This window comes from Chiroxiphia lanceolata, chromosome 22, assembly GCF_009829145.1.
Source record: "Chiroxiphia lanceolata isolate bChiLan1 chromosome 22, bChiLan1.pri, whole genome shotgun sequence".
Lineage (NCBI taxonomy): Eukaryota > Metazoa > Chordata > Aves > Passeriformes > Pipridae > Chiroxiphia > Chiroxiphia lanceolata.
This window is the reverse complement of record NC_045658.1, coordinates 4,823,685-4,840,789: the sequence shown is the minus strand read 5'-3', so window position 1 is coordinate 4,840,789 and position 17,105 is coordinate 4,823,685. Positions and strand designations below refer to the sequence as shown.

General features: G+C 48.6%; 1 long non-coding RNA gene across 1 annotated transcript; it reads left to right on the top strand.

Moving 5' to 3' along the window:
• Positions 1-182: 182 nt before the first annotated feature.
• On the top strand, positions 183-2,704 carry LOC116797395. The gene is made up of 3 exons (XR_004360642.1): positions 183-1,250; positions 1,451-1,528; positions 2,527-2,704. It is a non-coding gene; the product is annotated as an uncharacterized LOC116797395 (long non-coding RNA).
• The last annotated feature ends 14,401 nt before the right edge of the window (positions 2,705-17,105 follow it).

The window sequence follows — 17,105 nt, the reverse complement described above, 5'->3', positions numbered from 1 at the left end:
AGCGCCGGCTGCCGCCAGCCCGGGGGGGACCCGGGGCTCCCCCGGCCCCGGAGGGGACACGGACACCCTCCCGCATGATGCCCATCCCTCTGCATCCCCGGGTGCCCTCCCCGTGCAGGAATACCCGCTGCTCGCTCTCCCTGGCAGCCTCCCGTTGTGCTGTACCTTGGGAAGGCAGGCTGCATCCTTCTCGTTCCCGTGTAGGGATGGAGCCAGGCTTGGGAGACACGGCGTAAATTTGTTTTCCATCACATGCCGCGGCACGAGGTCCGTGTGAAGCTGCCCCGAGAGGACGACGCGGCCCAAAATGAAGTTGTGCGGTCGTTACAGAGATCGGTCACGTCACCAAGATGGAGTTCCCTACCTTTGGATGCTGAGTAGGATCGACTGGGCAGGAAGAATCCTACCTAGAAGAGAAATAAAAATAAATTATCCCCTTAAACGCAGTGCAAGAAATACGGCCCTCAAGTCTCACCAGGCGGCAAAACAGTGAGAGTTCTGTGTGAGCTCTGTCTCAGAGTTCCCAGAACAACAAAAAGTTCTCAGCTTGGTCCCAGGCTGTGTCTCATGAGTTGCCTGCTTACAGGGGGAGGTGGTGGCAAGTCGAATTTGCCTTCCAGACAGTGGGAAATGGATTTGCTGTGTGCCAACCAGCCACTGGCAGAGCTGGCAGGGTCGTTCCTGAGCAGTAACTGTCCCTGCCACTTCAGCACCATCTCCCAGGTCGTCTCCAAGCACTCACAGACCAGGAGAAAGACCACCACATGAGTTATTTTCTGTGCCCCCCCAGCTCTCAGCTGACAGGTAACCCTCTCGTTGTACAAAAAGTCCACTAATGGACCACTTTTGGGACACAGTTACTGCTTTCCTACCAGTGAAGGCAGAGAAGCTGCCTCTCTGGGGTTCAGCAGATCTGGGAATGGAACCTAAGCCCCAAACCTCAATTATCTCTTGACACTACTTGACCATGATCCTTGTTTCTTGCTTATTTATTCTTGAGAAACACAAACTCTGGGATCCATCCTTGCTTCTTGCTGCAGTGAAGGAGGCAGATACACATAGCCATCAAACCCTCTCATTTAGGCTTTCAGGCTTAGGCTTTTATTCTTAATGCTTCTGATTGCTCAAGATTATAGGGGGAAAATCACTTTCTATTATCACCTAATGAACCAAGGAAAATGCTTGGAAGAGGCTCTGGGAGGCACAGATATTCTCTGTGGAAGTGAGAGAGGATTCTGGATGGAGCTCAGGTGAGAACTGCTCACTCTTACACGCCCAGAAACTTTCATGCCTGGCACACTTGGAACTGCACTGGGCTCTGCAGAGCCTTGAGGTCTACTCCAGACTTCCCTTGACTCCATCTCCTTTGTAACTTGGCTTCATGGGCCTGATTTCTTTTCACTTGTTACAGGGGAGTGGGTGTTTTTTCTCAAAGCCTTCCTTTTTACAGCCACAAGGGTTACTCTTCTTCACCTCCACTCCTAATGGCAACTTCACTTCCAGGTGTAGGGAGAGGCCTTCTCCAAAGGTGAGTTTCCATGATTCCTCCAGGAGTGGTGACAGGAGAGCAGGGCAAGGCTGGCCTTCATCCTCCAGGAACACCTTCCTCACATACAGGTGTTCTGGCAGAACTCCCTGAAGTTTGGGGGTGTTCAAGAGGCGCAGATTCAGACTGATCCCATCAGCACTAAAGTTAGCAACGAGTCCTGCCTGTAATAAAGAGCAAGAGCTGTGTCTGGATGTCTGAGTTCAGAACAGCAGAAGTCTGAAGTTGTTCAGCTCCACACTCTCAATAGTAGAGCTTTTGGGATTAGTGTAAACAGATTCACCACTGGAGAGCAGATCAGAGAGCACTGAGCAAACCCAGGCACACGTGGCTGGAGAGAGAACCAGGAATGCTTTGCAGATTCCACACCGAGGGACTGGAACAGGTTGTCAGGTCTGGGGGCACGAATCACCACTGTCTTTTTGTTGTGTGTGTTTCCAGGGCACCCAGCGAAGTGAAACCACGAATCTCAATTTGCTCACAGAGGCACCACCACAGTAAACACAGTAAATGGTGATCGTTTAGTTCTCCACCTCTGAAGAGATAGTGTTGGATTGAAACAAAGCCCGTGTCTCTCAAGTCAAATGTGTCAACAACTGCAAAGAGTTACCTGTGCTGTAAAGTGCTTTCCAAGTAGAGATAATGCTTCAAGCACAGGTCTTACACTTAAGGGAGACAGATTTTCCTCTGTATTCTATCACCAGTTTCATGGACAAATTACTTATCCTGGATATTCCTCCACTATTCAACCCAGAAAAGAAGGGAAAACTTCCTAAATGTAACTTGTTTACATGTGTTTCAGTAAACCTCCGAGTTTCTGACTGAGATCAAAGGTTCTTTGAGCTGTGTTTTAAAAACTCATTGCAGATGCAGGCCCTGCCCCTTTACAGGAAAGACAGGTTGAGGCTGGGAGGAGAGAGACACCCTGGGAAATGACCAGCCTGAGTTCACAAACTGATCCAGAGCTTCTGTCTTTGCAGGAATCCAGCACAGATGCCACACGTGCCATCTCTGGCACCACTGGGCCTCTGCCTGAACTAAGCTAAAGGAAGATCCAATATTCTGTCTGCACCTACAGCACTGGCCTTGCTGCCCTTGTCATAGTAGGTCTGTAGCATGAGTTTCTTACAGTCCACAACCGACTGTGCCAGCTAAGTTCTGTCCTGCACACTGAAACAGTGCAGAAAATAAACCAGGTCTTTCAACAACTGGTGTAGTATCCCGTGAATCCAGTATCCAGTGAATTGTGTTGTTGTTCCCCCTGAAGAAGTTGGGGTGTTTAGCCTTTTAAGACTGCAAGTTAGCAGCTCCCCTCCCCACTTCCCTCTCTTTCCACAGAATTCCCTGACACTTATCACACCAGTGAGGAGAAGCACCAACCCCTCTCCCTACCAAGTTGCTGCACCTACAAAAACACAGGGGAGGAGACCACAGAGCCACCACACTCACGCCTTCCTCAGCCTCTTCCACAGTCTCAGAGGACATCAGGACTGTCTAACAGCCAGGATTCACTGCTTTTTGCCTTCTATTCCTTGCCAGGTGCAGCCCAGCTCTGTGCTCCCTGCCTGGGAACACCAGCCCTGCTGCCGGAGTCGCGCTCAGCGGGACTGGGATTGAGGTAATGGCAGCCTCAGGCCAGACTGCTTCATTAGGAGAGAGGTTCTGACAGCCCAGCAGCAAGAGCAACAGCAGGGAGGGCACAGGTGGGTGTTCAGGGGAGGAGGGTTGGGAAGGAGGACCTTGGAAAGGGCTTTGCCTCTGAAAAAAAAAAAAAAAGCTTTCTCAGGAACTGCTGGGCTGTACCCTTGTTAATCCCACTGATTCAGAACTGCCTTTTATTGGAGTGAAAAAGGAGCACCATGGAACTGAGGTTTTTTCTTCAGCTTTTCTAGAAAGCAGTGTCAGGGTAGTATGGGCTTACACACAAACCAGAGCTGTAAACTGCATGCACCTCTATCTCATGCAGGTGTTCTGTCTGCTTCCAGGAGGATGGCCTGGGACAGTCAGTGGTGGCTTAAGAAACTCTCTTCTTATCAAACTATATTCACAAAATGCCTCTTCCAAATCACCTTCCTTACCAGCACCCTGTACAGCTTTGTGACCAGTCTGAGCAGATCAGAACTCAGAGAAATAGAGGAATTAAAACGTCTGTCGGGGAGAAAGTTTTATTTTGGAGGCAAGGGCTCCAATTCTAAACTAGCTGCTCCGTTCTCCTAAATAATGAATAACTTCCCGTGCAGGGAACACACTGTTCTCTCTCCCAGCTGGTGCAGGGGTTATGCTGTGCTGTCAAACAATCACCTGGCCTGTGGCTCAGAGACCTCTGCACGCTGCTACACACACACACTCCACAAGAAGAAGCTTAAATTAAAAGGGCACAAACCTATTTCCATTAAAACCAATAGCAGTTTTTTTACTGACTTCACTCTTCAGTGTCTAGTCCCCCGTAATACAGCATGAGGATTGCCCTTCTCTGCAAAGGTTTTGGAAAAGAAGTTTAGTCACACTCAAGCAATGCCTCCACGATGTAAAAAAAAAAAAAATCATTTACAGAAATCACCAATGGAATAAGCCTTAAGTATCAAAGCTGCTGTTACAGTAACTGTTCTCTGACCCTTTAAGGCAAGAGCTGCCTTCTTTGCAGCTCCAGTCGTTGGGCAGCTCCCATCTCCTTTCTGCATTAACTACACTTCTTTGTGCATACTGCAATTAAAAATGCCTCTTTCTCCCCTTTTCCTCCCTCCTCAGAGGTTATTTATTGCTAATTTGTAACCATTGTGAAATACTTGAGATATCAGAGTTGTAATGCAGAAGAAATCATCCACCAGACTCTCCTTTTTCCTAAAGCCTTCGTGCTACTCTGCTCCGCTGCTAAGAAAAACTCCCCTGTGTCAAAAGATGCTGAAATGATGGTCAGATTGTATTCATCTAAAGCTTGGCTTTGTCCCAGCACTCCTTCCTAACTCCACTTCCCCAACTTCCTGCCTGCCTTTCCTCTTGCAATCATAGTAACAAAAAGGAACACTGAAAAACTGACTGTCCAAGAATATGTGTGTAGGGCTGGGATCTATTGCTGGGTTACAACAACGGAAAATTAGTGACCACTGAAAAGCAGATAACATCAGGTGTGCCCTCCTCACATCAAAAAATAATCCCTTAACTCACAGGTTCACACAAACACGTGTGCACAGAGCCCCTTTTTCAGGTGAGAGATGAACCTCATTAACTAATCCTCTGGAAGTGATGTGTCACAAGAGTCCAGTGCAGTCAAGGTGTGACTGCTTTTAATACGTGCTAGGAAGGTCAAATTAAAGACTAGGTAGAACCTGCCTTGACCAATTTAGGAGGTGCTGAAGTGCACACTTGCAGCTTCCAAACACCTTAATTAGAGCCAGCATATTCTAAAGTCTTTAAAGCATTGAGTATCTCTGCAGAGAGGTTTTGTATTGTTATAATTCTCCTGTTTTCTAGAAACTGGTCTAGTGTAGTCAGTGCCCTGGTAATGATGGGATTAGCGTACAACACCTCTCCACTGGCATAACTGCACCCCACTAGGAAGCTGTGCAAATTCCTCCAGGAATTCTTCTGAACAATTATTGTTACAGCAACGAGAAGCTTTCTGTGTACAGACAGGCCCTGCTCAGAGCTGTGTCTGTAATGCACTTTCAGGTACAAGTGCAGCAAGTGTCTACCTGCCACAGCTAAATCTCACTAAATTCAGGCTGCTGCTCTGAGGAGACATCCCACAGGAGCTCCACCAACATGGACCTGTGTTTCTGCAGGGGATTCTCCCTGAAATTCGTGCTGCGGTGGTTTCATGGTCAATGCCAGTGCAGGAAGGCAGTCACAACTTCAGCATCACCCCAACTCTTACATGGTCCCTTTTACACATACATCATATTTGAATAAAACATACCCAAGGACATCCCTACGGTCACAGGCATGAGCAGAGACTCCAGTGAACTCACAGAGACAAATGCACGTGGACATCTTTGTACTCCTCGCTCATGCCTCCATCATTCTGAGTAACTGCTGGGTCAGGACCACGTGAAGGCTTGTCTTGTTTGGGTTTGGTTTAGTTTTCTTCTAAATCCTACATTCCTATAAAAACAGCTCCCTTGTTCATGTAAACTTGTTGCCATGACTACACTGCAACAGAGGGCTTTAATCAAACAGAAACTTAGATAAGGTGTAAGAACGGGACAACAAAAACAAAACAAAGGGAATTTTTTAAAAAAAGTGTAAATAAGTCATTTACACGTTTAAATCTTATGGTGATTTGAGTTTCTTGGAAAAGAGCAACTTTTCTGCTCCTTCACAGCCATCACAGTGTGCTTGTGGGCAGAGAAGCTGCTGCTGCTGCTGCAACTATTTGCCACTGAGTTTTATTTGTTTGTCTGGCTTCCAGACTTGAACTTTTCTACATGTGGACTCAGGCACTCTGACTTCTGCTTCTGCCTATTTGTTTTACTTCACTATGTGACTGCAGCAATTCACCCACTGACTTCAAACTGACTTCAAACTCATGTCCTTTGCTCACAAACCAGAGCAAACATCTCTGTAAAGCAGAGCTGGGAAGCACAACTCCTCAGGTGCTCCTCAGTCATTTCATCTCATACTATAGATTTCCAGAGCTCTGTTTTTCTCAAGTTCGATAACTCAATCACTGAGCAAAACCAGGTAATTGTGAGCCATAACACACCACAAGTGGCAAAGGCAGAAATGTCAGAGCAAGCAGTTTACAAGTAATTTTAATGCCTGGTGCCTAAAATTGTTCATCTAAACTCTTTGACAAATACTTACAAATAACTATTTTGTTCACAGCAGGAGAGAAGGATTTTGTTTGTTACACATCTTCCTTGCCAAAACTACTCTGCATCCAGACATGACACAAGCTATTTTCACTCCCTGTTCACACTCGAAGGCACACACGGATGAGTTGCCAGCACACACTTGGAACCTCCTCTGCACACTGTCCCAAAGTTTAAAGTTTTGCAGCAAGAGGAAAGGACAGAAAGGCATTTTGAACATTGTACTGCTCCCTTCACGTGTTGTGTGTAGCCAGAGTCATCCATAGCTGGGGATGGAAGGATGGGAACAGCTCCAGCCCTGTAGCAAGTGACACACCAGTGGTGACAGCCTGGCACTGAGGGTCACCCACTGTCACACACAGAGATGTGCCCTCAGAAAACAGGAGCTGGGTAAACAACTGAGCTATTTTTTCTTCGGTTTGTGCCCCTGAGAAAGGCAGGAAAAACTAAAATATCCATCTGAGGTTCTGTGCATGTCAATGGGTAAGGGACACGCTGCTGGAGCGTTTGGCTCCATGGGAGCAGCTTCAGCCTCCAACTCCCAGCTCAGCCCCAGCACACCAACAGATGTGCCAACAGCTGAAGGGGGCAAAAAACCTGGGTTCCAGCACACATTTCATTTCTGACTAACCAGGAAAGACTTGGGGAGGAAGTTGGGGCCAATTACTGAGGATGAGGAGTGAAGGAAAGAGTTTTTTTCCGAGTTCCTGTCTTCCCTTTTAAGTACATCAAGCATTGCAGGCATTTCTCACACGTGCTTTGCACCCAGGAGCAGTGCTGGCATTAGCCAGAAACCACTGTGTAGAGGTTAAAGCTGCACTGACCCTAAAATGAAAAAGCCTAATCCACTGTAAATATCCAGAAGACCCTCAAGTCTGTCACAACCCAGTTTGTAAGGAGCCTGTCTCTGTGGTGTGGTCTCTAATCACAATTACAGCAAAACACTGATTAGGATGCTCATGGGAACACCGTAGGAAACAAATATCAAATTGTCCTAACAAAGTAGCTGAACACATTTATGAGGATGGTATTGCTTTTAATTAGCCTTAATTTCCAAAGAATTATTGCTTGCTTAAAAAAAAAAAACCTTTATGGATCCATGAATTATTGAGTACAAGATTCTCCCCCTCTCTCCTACTGATACCCGAGAGAGTAGACCCAGCATAACTCACCAGGGAATTTGCTGTATTTGACTGCAAGAATGATGCTCATTGTTCCAGTGTATTCAGTATTTTTGTTATAACTCCAAAGATTGTATCAGTTCTTGCAGAGTGAATATGGAAAACAAGTCCCAGTCTGGATTAACCACCATGAACATGTTGTGTTTGTGAATGGATCTGTGTGTTTGTACACAGAAACATATGTGCACACATTGGCTAGATACACCTATGCAATTTTATACCTAATTTTAATCAGATTTCTAGTCTCCTTCTTGAAATACAATAATGCAAATTAAGCCATTTGTTTCCCTCTTTATAAAGTTAATGTGACCCTACTAGTGTCAACTTTGAGAAGCAGTGCAGACCCAGGTAAATGGACTTGTTTAGGGATGTTATATCCATATTATTCTGGGCTGAGCCTCCCGTTGTTTCTCCTCCCTTCCTCCAAAAAAAAAAAAAAAAACCAAACCAAAAAACCAGCCCCAAATTTCAGCTCTAAAAGCAACAGAGAATCTGTCCTTGGTTATGGGGATTAGCACAGCAACATGCCAGCTTAACTTTCAGCCATACATATTTGAAATTCCTCAATATTTGCGTCCTGTCATACTCTTTGTGGAGCAGAGCTCATATCCAGGGACTCAAGGAGTGTGGTGCCTGCAGGGCATTCACAGACTCTGCAGTGGGAACCAGTTTGAGGTCCCACCAGTCGCCTCCTGAACTGGAATTCCAGAGCATTGGCTGGGGGCTGAGGGTTGTCCTGGGCATATCAGCACTTCCAGAGACATCAGCTTTGGTGCCCCTTGCTGAGGATCCTGCTGTGCATTTAAACCTTTTCTCTCAGGAGGAAACACAACATTTTAAAGAAGGCAAAGTCTCTCTCCCCTTCTGTGCTCTTGTTCTACCTCATGAGGACCTGGGGGTGGTGGGTCCCAGTCTCCTCTCCATCAGCTCCCTACAGTGCTCACACAGCTTTTCCTTCCATCTGGAGCTATCAGCCTTCAGGATGAGAGTGTGGCTGGGTGTTTTAATCCCTAGGGAGATCCTCAAGAAGTTGTAAGAGGGAGTAGCTGGCACATCCCATCTAACTGGGTCGCTATGGGCGCTGTTATCTCAGATTATAGCTGGTTATGGAAAACGTGCTTTTCTAACACCAGTACCCAATTCTGTGACATCCCTGGGACTTTTACAGGAGCAGGGCTTGTCTGCACTGAGAACTTTACCCTAATAGTAGAGAACATACTGTTAGACCTGCAGTACTGTAACTACACTGACACTTTTGTAACTTTTTCCAAGCAAACAGACACCTCCTTTCTCAGTCCCTATCATTCTCCATTCTGCTGGTACCGTGCCCTTGGAGAAATTCTTCTGGAAATCCTAAGAAAACCTGCAGTGCAGTGAGAGTTTGTAACCAGAGCTTCTGCAAGACCAGATGTTTCAGGATTTGATTTGTTTCCTCATGGAAGATACAGGAAAAATCCTCCCCAGCTGATTTCTGCTGGGGCCTGATCTGTAGCCTGTTAAAAAGCAACTTATTGCCAAAATTACATCTTTACAGCCCAAGCTGTCTTGCTTAGGTTGGATGTACTGTTGATGGAAAGATCAACCTGCCAGAATCAGGCTTTCAACATGCATATTTGCAGTGAGAAATTCAAAGTTCCCTTTGCATTGATGTTCTTGGAGCTTCAGACTTGCTGCTGTAGCAGCTACCATTAAATGCTCCCAAATCAGTAAATCTGTTTATTGGAACAGTCCTACAGAACTGCAGCAATGAGGCACAAACATAATCCAATTCAAACCTCTTCAGAGCAGGAGGAAATAAACATTCAGCTCCATGAAACTTGAGCAAAGAGAGGAGACCTTAAGGATGTCTATGGTAAAGAACAGGCCATCCAGGAGACAAGACAAATAAATCTTGGCAATAACTCAACAGGGACAGGAAGGTGAATGAGATTGTCCAAGGCCCTTGATTCAAGACACATCCTTCCATCAGCTCCCTAAAATGCTCAGCAGCAACATCTGGAACCCCCATCCAATTATAAGATGAAATGCAGGAGGATCAAAGAGAGACTTTCCCAGCTCTCATGAGAACAAGCTGGAGCGTGGGATAATTAGCAGCTCCCAAGCACCTCTCCCTCGTTAGCATTTTCCCTGGCTCCCCTCCTGCGTGTGGGGAGTCCCCTTTGCCTCCAGAATACTGAGTTCCCCTCCACATGTGTCTCTCTTCACTGCCTGTTCCAGGATTTGCCCTGGTATATCCTAGATTTTAGTGGTCCTTTAGCCTTTTGGGACTGGTTGGCAGTGGGGATGAGGGGGAGAGAAAAAAAGAGTTCAGGAGCTCTGGGGATCCCAGACATGCAGACAAGCAGAGGGACACTAAGAGAGAAATACTAAATAATAACAAATATTTACTTTGCTTCTGTTTTTTCCCTGTGTCCAAGGAGTTCTGACCAGGATGAGAGAGGTGTAATTAACTGTGAGAAGAACTTTTGCTTGCTAGTTCCCACTTTTTTTTGACCTGGCTGATGTACCCTGCCAGCAGCACAGAAGGTTTAAGTCTGAAAGGCACCTTAACAATGTGTCAGGAGCAAGACTGAATTATGAGTTGTTTGCCCTTGCAGAAGAAATGTGGGTTGCCTGCCTGTCACTTGTGGGGAGCCTGGAGTTGCATCAATGCATTGGGTTTGAGTGCCTGTTCTTCCCAGGAAGAACAGCAGGCAGCAACTCTCCTCCATCCAAGGGACAGACCAGAAGGGAAAGCTGAGCCTGGAATCCCCATCACAAACAGGAGCAAGGCCATTTTCCCCACATGCCATGGCAATTCCCCACGAATCAGGGCACTTCCTTCTGACAAGTCAACCAGCTCATCAGGCCTTTCCCTGATTGCTGTGGTGTCCCTGTCCCAACATGCAGAGCAGTCACAGCGTCACAATCCCAGGGACAAAATCCATGGGGGGACCCCTGGTCACACCAGCTACTGCCAAAGGAAACAAACTGATTGGGCACATAAGAAATCTGCATGCAAGGAAAGGAGCAGGCTGAAATAAGGGCGAAATGTTCATGAAGGTCTGGAAAGCACTGGGAAATCCTCAGATTAAAGGTATCCTAGGAACACAACACAGCCGGTAACAGCAGATAAGGTCAGCCCAGGGACTGCATTCAATTTTATCTTAAAAAATCCAACTTTGCATACAGTGACTCGACAAAATATATAATAAATGTAAATCTTGTAACAGCGTTGGCCTGTGGATTTGGAGTAATCCTGCATCAGAAGCAGCGGGGTTGGCAGGATGCCACAGCTCTGACCCCCTGCCCAGCCCGGGCTGTGCCCTGCTCTTGAGCTCACACAGACAAGCAGACACCCACCAGAGCTCTCCAAAGACTGTCCCAGGCAAACTGTCTCACTCCTGTCATACACTGCAGGTGTGACCTGGAGCTGAGGGGAGCTACAGCCCCATCCTTTTGCAATCCACCTTCTGGAGCAGCTCTGCCGAGCTACAGAGCCTGAGAGGCCGCAGTGCTCGTGGAGTGCAGGCTCTGCCAGCCCTGGGAAGGCACGGGAAGTCTGCAAAGCCAAATTTTCCCCCGTGCCTGACCCCCTGAGCTCATCAGTAAGGAAGGGACGAGCACGTTTAGCGGACCAGGAGTTTCAGCAAAGTGGTGCCCACTGTCTGGGATGCTCTGTCCCACCGGTGCTTTCCACCTCCACCAAACCAAACCACGACTAGAAATACATCAGATTCCCTTTCCTCTAACTCAGATCCAGAGTGGGTTTTAACATCACCCTTCTTCCAGCCTTCAGAGAAGCCTTTTCCGTGCCGAGAAGCCTGTCCCTCACCAAGCAGCGATGAGGTGGTGAATACACAGCGAGTGCTCCAGCGGGAGGACAGCGGTGCTGAGCGGGGGCACGGGGACAAGGCACAGGGATGAGGCACATCCCGGCGAGGAGCAGCGCTGCCGGCCAGCCCGTCGCTGCTCGGGAACCCCCCCGGTCGGGTCCCCCACCGCCGCCGCCGCCGCGGGTTGCTGGCAGCAGCCCCGGAGCCGCAGCGCTGCCGCCGGGGATGGAGAGGTAATAAATAACCCGGGGAGCGCGGCGCGGAGCCCGGCGGGCGGCGCAGACTCTGACCTGAGACAAATACCCACTGGAAAATCATCACCTCCCGCCCCCGGGAGCCTTGGAGCCAACCCCGGGCCGGCCCCAGGCGGGGGGCGGCAGGAGCCAGGCGGGCCCCGCCGCCCGTCCCGTCCCGTCCCGTCCCGTCCCGTCCCAGCCGCGCCGCCGGGGGTGGCGGCGGCAGCGGGGGCGGTCCCGGGCCCGGGCGGGGCTGGCGGAGGGGATGGAGGGCAGGGCAGGGCAGGGCGGGGGGAGCCCGGCAGCCCCTGGCACCGCACACACACGCTGAGCATCCCGAGCTCGGCCCGGGATGGGGGGATGTCTCTGCTCCTACCCCGGGATGGGAGGATGTCTGTGCTCCTACCCCGGGATGGGAGGATGTCTGTGCTCCTACCCCGGGATGGGAGGGATCTCGCTGCTTCTATCCCGGGATGTGGGGATGTCTCTGCCCCCACCCCGGGATGTGGGGATGTCTCTGCCCCCACCCCGGGATGGGGGGATGTCTCTGCCCCCACCCTGGGATAGGGGCGATGTCGCTGCTTCTATCCCGGGATGGGAGGGATGTCGCTGCCTCCACCCCGGGATGGGGGGATGTCTCTGCCCCTACCCCGGGATGGGGGGGATGTCGCTGCCCCCACCCCGAGGCCGCGGTGCGGGCGGGACCCGTCCCGCACATCGACACAGGGGGTGTTTGTTCCTGCACCCTTGGGAATGAGCTTCCCGGTGAGCTCCCTGTCTCCAGGGACACCCCGTCCCGCTGGTGCACATTGAGCCTCCTCTCACCTGCTCCAGGAGAAGGCAGCACCCAATTTCCCAGGGGTAGCGAGGAGGAAAAGTGGGGAGGGGGGCTTTGGGGGGGGTGGAATGTTGAGATAGATGCTTTATTTTCCGCTCTATGCAATAAAGTGTGATTATAAAGAATATAACAGGGAGCACAGCTTGAATTCCAATTGGTGGAGAGCCTGTTGTTAACCATCAGGGAACTATTTATTCTCTAGCCTTACTGGTGCTCCTTGGTCAATAATGATAAAGGGGGGAAAGGAGAAGAAGTTGAAGCCATTACAAAGCAGCAATCACATTACAGAGGAGCAGCAGCAACAGCCCCCCCAGAATCTATGATTCCCTCAGGTCATGTCTGGTGTGCTCAGACCACTGGCCACTGTCAGTATTTACCCTGCATCATTAACCCACCAAACAGGTTCTTTTTCTTGCCAGAAATGACTGATTTCTCCAGCCTGATGGCAATCACCATTCGGGAGACAGAGCAGCGCTCCCCTGCTGCTCAACTATCTCCCGTGATATTTAATAAATAAATAAAATAGCTGGATGCTTGACCAGCTCCTCGGGAAAAGGGAAGACAACGTGTCTATTTATTGTGATTAAATATTTGCTGCTCCCTGATTCTGACACTTACTCATGCACACACAGACATGGGGCACACGTGTGTGCTCGCCTAAGCCCAGATCAACTCACAGAACATTATTAATCCTTTTCACTGCTGTTCCACCCCAGACCCAGGACCAGATTGTACAAGGCACTGCACAAAGGACAAGAGACAGTCCCTGTCCCAAACAGCTGCTGATGCACTCCAAGACTCAGCTCTTTTTTTGCATTACTGAATTCCACGTGAGCTTTGCCAATGTTTCAAGTAGGATCAGAGTCACTCCAGGCCAGCTTTAGAAACTTCTGGCATCCAAGCTGGATGCCAGATCAAAAAACTCAAGCTCAGCACAGAAACCTAAGCCCAGAGTTTGTTTCCTTTGCTCTGCCACAGGGGAGGTGGATGTATTTGAAGGTTTTGGTTAACTTTGCTCCTCGCTGGCCCTGTTCCATCTCAGGGGCTCCACAACCCACACCATGCTGCACACAGAGCTGAACACCCAGCAGAGATGATTTTTGCCATGTTACAAAAAAAAAAAAAAAAAAGGAGCTGCCATGTCATGAACCCACACTTCACACCACTCACTGCTGTACTCCCAACCCCAGAATGGTTCTCACAAGTTTTTCCTGACTCTGCCTCAGACCCGTTTCCCCAGCAGAGCTGATCCCTGGCTGTCTCCACCACCATCATCTAAACCAGTAAGGGAGTGGGAGGGTGGGGCATTGTTGTTCTTAGGGTTGTCATGGGTTTCCCGTAACACACCAAATCTGACCCTCCTTGTCATGAACGACATCAGCTCCGGGAAATCCCTGTTTGCTGAGAGCTTTGCCACCTCCCACGTGCATTCAGGGAGAAGTCCTAGAAGCACAGCGATGAGTGAGGGGCAAGAGAGCAGGAGGTCGTGGGGAGTGGGGCTGTGGCAGGGGATGGGATTTTTGAGGGGCTAAGACCCCAGAGTGGACAGGGATCAACAGGGAAAGCAAACAAAGGGCACAACAAGGACAATCACAGTCCTTGTTATCATCACCTCAGTCATCTCAAAGGAAACAGCAATGTTCTCTTAAGGAAAGGCCACAGGATTCTTATTCCTATGGTCTTGCATCTCCCCTCTATTCTCTCTATCACCTGCTGTGGCTCCCCAGATACTTAGTCCTGAGATAACTCCATTCTCCTTTACATTTCTTTGAAGATTCTAAATTTAGCCTGCAGAGCAGGTTCCTTCTTCCAGTTTTCTGGCCTGGGGAGCTGAGTTACTCTGTTATCAGAGAGAGGAGAAAATTTCCAGGGCTCTGGAGACATGGACACTTTGCTTCTTTAGGTCTTTCAACAAAGTAACACAACCAACAAAACAGCATCTTTTTGCTCAAAACCTAGTCCTTTATAGGCTAAGGTTCCTTCAGGTAAGCACTGAAACATTACTGGCAACTTAGAAAGCATTATGCACTTGATCATTGTTAGCTACACAAATGTACCCAAATTTAACGCTGCCTCTTATGATGTTTTGAGCTGTGGAAATGCCCCTCAGTTGTGACTGAGCAGCACTGAGTGAGGCTGTTGCTGTAGAGCAGCCCAGGAAGTTCCTCCCCAAACAGAACAAAGATCAGCCTGCTTCAAGGGCAATCATTAAATGAACCTCTTTTAATAGGCAAGAGGAAAATCAAGGTCTAGAAGAATAAGCAGGAGAAGGGAGGGACAACAACAAGGAACTACTATAGACACTACTGGCCATTATTCACACTCAGCAGCAAAGGAATTGGGGACCATGAGTTTGGATAAAAGCTTGACTTGTAGACTTGGTACCAAAAAAAACCCAAATCCTTTTGTGGAAACCCAGGAATGAGGTTCTTTATAGCTGAGAAGACAAATTAGAGCTGCTGCTTAGGGAGAAAGCCACGTTTCTTCCCCTGTAAAGGGATGCTGTCTTTTTGCTATGTGATGCCTTCCATAAGCTCTTTTGGGGACAGGGGTATAAATCATAATAAAGCCGTGGCATGGCATATAAATCATAATAAAGAATAATGATACGTAATAAGGATGAATAATATTAAGAGGAGAATTGTGTGAGAGAGCCTGCACACATACACACACACAGCTGTACAAATACAGATAGAGAAGGTGGTTGTTACTGTCAACACATTGATCCCAGCCTCCCTGCACCACCTTCTTTCCCTACATTCCCTGCCCTGCCGCACATGGAAGGCCAGGGAATGAACATGTGCAGGTATTTTTCTGCTCAGAGGGTCACAAAGTGACTTTCCAGTGGGAGTTTAAAGCCCCTCCATCTCTCCCATGCCTGGCTGTGCACAAAGCTCTCCCTTTGCTCTGGGTGGAATTGTGTCATCTGAACAAATGAAGGAATTACACCAACACACAAGTGTCCTTCTCCCTTTCCTGGAGCTTCCAAAAAGCAGGATAACTCTGTCTGCACTCCACACCACCACTACAGAGATCCTCACCTGCTGGAGGGCTGCCTGGCTGCTTAAGGGAGGTGTGGGGAAGGCTACAAGAAACTGCAGATTTTCTGTAACTTCACCCTTTCGCAGCAGTTTTAATAAAGGGAACTCAAAAATCCGCCACCTGGAAAGCTCTAAATATCCAAAACCTCGTGCTGCTGAGGGAAGAGAACTGGAGAAGAGAAGCACAAAGGGTGAGAAAAATGACTTCAAGGAACACATAGAAGTTGTGGCAAGAAAACAGACAGGAGAAACCCCTCAATGTCCAGCAGAATTCCCTGTTCTTCATGTAAACCCAATGCATTTACACAGAAGAGAGGCAGAGGGCAGGCCCATGGCTGTCTGCTGGGGGAGAAGCAAGGAAAGAAGGAAGGATGAACTGGTAAAGACACAAAGAGAGGCCCTGGGAGGTGAGAGGGTTTAGATGTAGGCAGGAGTCTCCTTTCCTGGCCTGTCCAAAGCACCAGGCAGATTGTTGGAGCTATTCAGAAAGTCATGAGAACAACAGCCAGTAGCACCAGGCATTCTAACTTGTTTTAATACCATGCAGAGTTTGATATACTTCCCCAAATCCCAGGATTTATTAAGCATGGCTCTGCTGCTTCTGCCTCTAAAGCAATAAAGCTGCAAGTGTCAGAGAAAGGAGGTTCCTGGTTTAATCTCCTTTGTTTTGTGGGACCTTTTTAACCTGAAGCTGAATTTAGGAGAGGTTATGCTGATGGTCCTACCACCTGACTCACAAATTTGGGAGGGGTTTTTTCTCCCCATTTTTTTTTCATGCTGGCTGCACAGAAGTAACAGAGCAAACTGTCCTCAACCAAGGGGAATCCCTTTGTCCCCACACCCTGCCAGGCCTCTGGCACTCCCCAGCACCAGCTGTAACCTCTGTGCATTGCACTGTGTCTATTTTTTTTTTTAACTGCACTTAAAACCAAAGGTTGAAGGGTAGAACTGGTTTGGTGGAAGTCTGTAAAATTCTATAATTGCAACAGTATGAATGAGCCCTGTAAAAACTGGGAGAAAGCTGACACAGAGGAGAAGCTGGGAAGCCAGAGCCCCCACTACAGGAAATCCAAACCCAGTGCTGTAACCCAGAGGCATCTGCTAACTCCCCCTGAGAAGCAGATAAAAACCAGCAACACGAGAGGTTCTTCACCTGGAAAACCCCCCCTGCACGGGGGTGAGAGTAATCACAGTTTTAACATGGATTTAGTGTAGGGTGAGAAGGACTAGACTGGTCAGACTGTTGAACTTTGGGTCTCTCCTGAATTCTCAGAAACAGGGGAGAAAAAAATGGCAAGCTTACCCCCAGCGCTGTCCTGCCTTCGGGGTGTCACCACTCAGGTGATGAGAACAGGGACGTTTGCTCCCTGTCACACACCACGTCTGCACCCCTCTAACGAGGCAGGAGAGAGAAGTGGAAGTTCTAATCTCCAATTCTGGCTGACTGCAGACCTGGATTAGTGTTCCAGTTTTCCTCTGTACAGATGTGTTTGCCAATTTGCAGGGAAGGAGGGAAATAAATATGTGTTTGAGGTCTTCAGGGCCAGATGCTCTGAGCAGACTGAGAAGTCAATTCCCAGTGCTCAGACAGCACAGTGATCCAATGTCCTTTCCAAGTCCTCCTTCTCATGGGCAGA